Here is a 2728-nt window from a genome sequence, read left to right on the forward strand (position 1 = left end):
TTCAGTAGCGTTTCCTCAGATTCCCCTGGGGCTCCGTCGTGTTATGTCTGGGAGGGATTGGAGGTAGGGGCCCCCTTTATTGGGGATGAGGGCTGCAGCTCAGCCTTGGTTTTGCAACTGCGGTCAGTAAAAATCAACTGTTGTTTCTCTGCCGCCGGCTTCTCTGTTTTCTGCCCTGACGGCTGGGCCGTATCTCTGGCCGCGTGCAGCTCACAGCATTCCCAGGCAGGGCTGTTCAGGGAAGTTGCTGCACCTTCTCCCTTCTCCCTCCTCCCACAAGGAGCTCTGGCAGCTGCAAGTGGCAGCTTCTTTGTTTCTCCCAGACCACCGCCCTATATCCGGGGTTCTGACCTGTGATAGCTCTTATGCGCAGATCCCATGCTCAGACATGCTGGCGTGCAATTTGGGTGTTTTTTTGTTGTGTTTTTGATGTTCAGCTCATTGTTGTTTCAAAGGGAGAGATCCGGAGATGTCTCCTACTGTGCCATGTTTAATCCAATTCTTAATCTTAAATATTCATCTTTTCATCCTTATCTAATTATTTCCTAGAAGTAGAATTATTGGATCAAGGGATACACACATTTTAAAAGCGTTTGCTCCTTACTGGCAAAAAGCCCTTCAAAGTGCTTGTACCATTGGATACAGCCACCTTTGGGAAAGAAAGGCAATTTTGCACATGCACTTTTGCTGATCTGATGGGTGAAAAAAAATCTTATATTTTTGTTTGCATTAATTTAATTACTAGGGATGTTTAATACTTTTTATTGTTCTTGACTGCTGCACTATTTACTTGATAAATTGTCTGGTTATGTCTCTTGTTCATTTTCCCCAGTATTGTTGCCTTTTCATATTGATTTGTAAAAATACTTTGTATCTCAATAAGGTATAGATTTCATTAAACAAGTTATATATAAGAATTAAGAAATATAGATGAACAAAAGGCAAAAAAAAGCTAATAAAATTCTACCACTGAGAGTCAACTACTGTTGACATTTTGATATTTATTTTCCCAGAATTTTTTCATACAATATCTATTATAATATGCATAACTTTTTTCACTGTAAAACTTTAAATATTTTTTATTTACTATAAAGCTTTTCATATCAATATACATACATGTATATAATTGTTTCAATGGCTTCATAATAATTAATTGAAGTATTTAACCAATTTCTTATTGATAATTTAAATTATTTTTTAAGTTTTGAATAAAATATCATGGTAGTTAGGATATTCTTACATAGAAATCTTTTAACATTTGTCCAATTATGTCAGTAGATAAATTCCTAGAAAAAGGATTGCTAAGTCAAATGGTATGAACCTTTTAGGACTTTTTATAAATGTTTCCAAGTTGCCCACAGAAAAGTAATGACAATTTATCTGCTCACCATCCAGTATTTAAAATAGTGTCCATTTTCTTCCATTTTTAACATATTTTCAATTTTTTTAAGCTTTGCCAACCTAATGGACAGAAAATGTTATGTCATTACTTAATTTGCATTTTATTGATTATCAGCAAAGTTGGATTTGTTTGAACTTTCTTGTACTGTTTATTGGTCATTTATATTTCTATTTTGTAAATTGACTGATTTTGTTCTTTGTCCATTATTTTCATCTATTAATTCACAAGAACACATACTATATTATGAATATTTTTGGGGGAGGCTCATATATTTCTTATTAATTCACAAGAACACATTCTATATTATGAATATTTTTGGGGGAGGCTCATATATTTCAATTGTTTTTTTTTTTTATTTTGCTATCTGTCATTTTTATTTCATCAAGATTTTCTAGTTTATGGAGGAAAAAATGGCATAGATGATAGAGTATCTGTTCATCCTTCTGGCGACCAAATCAACGTTGTGACGGAAATAAGAAGCAACATCAAGGAAAAATCATCTGGGATCTAGATGAACAAGCCATACAACTAGGGAGAATTACAAGAAATCACCCTGCAACTGCAGAAGGTAGGACAGGGCGAGGACACGGGGCTGCCTAGTCTTGAGCAGCTGAGTGAGATTGAGGCTGTGGCAGAGGCAGCGGCAGCGGCAGTGGCAGACGCCTCTTAAAGGGGCCAGTCTACAAACGGAATGTCGTGGTGATAGACCTGCTCACTCTGAGCACCAGTGCCAATTCGGCTGTGTGCAGCGGGTACCAGGGGGCTTACAAGGAGACGTTGTTGTAGTGATGGCCTAGATGAGTCTCACTCTGTAATGAAGTGACAGCGGTATCCATTGTTCCCTGTTGAGCCCTCTCTCATACCAGTGCATCAGACACAGCACCGCCATAGGCATGACATCATCAAACTGGATAACAGAGGTCGTTTCACCCAAAGGATTCCCTGAAACCCCACCTACCCCAAATTCAGGGCCCCACCAAAGCCACATCCAGGTATATCCTCAGCAAGTCAGGTGCTCCTTGCTGAGCAGTGTCTAGACTCACACTGGAGGCAGCTGGCCTCGGTTTCTGGTGTGGCCTTTTGAGGCAACTATAATTACAGCATCTGTGGATTTCTTGCTGAATCGTAACAGGTGACCCTGGAGGGGCAGAGGCTTGAGCTAATTTGGCCTGTAGCTGAGCCCCTCTCAGGACTGTGCCACTGGACACCTACTTCATATCCACATTAATAAGATCAGGAGACTTAGGAGCTTTGCTTAGTACATAGAAACAGACATGGAAAGGCAGCTAAAATGGGAAGACAAAGAAGAAGAAACTATATGACAGA

The sequence above is a fragment of the Pteropus alecto genome, unplaced genomic scaffold (genome assembly GCF_000325575.1).
Source record: "Pteropus alecto unplaced genomic scaffold, ASM32557v1 scaffold589, whole genome shotgun sequence".
NCBI lineage: Eukaryota > Metazoa > Chordata > Mammalia > Chiroptera > Pteropodidae > Pteropus > Pteropus alecto.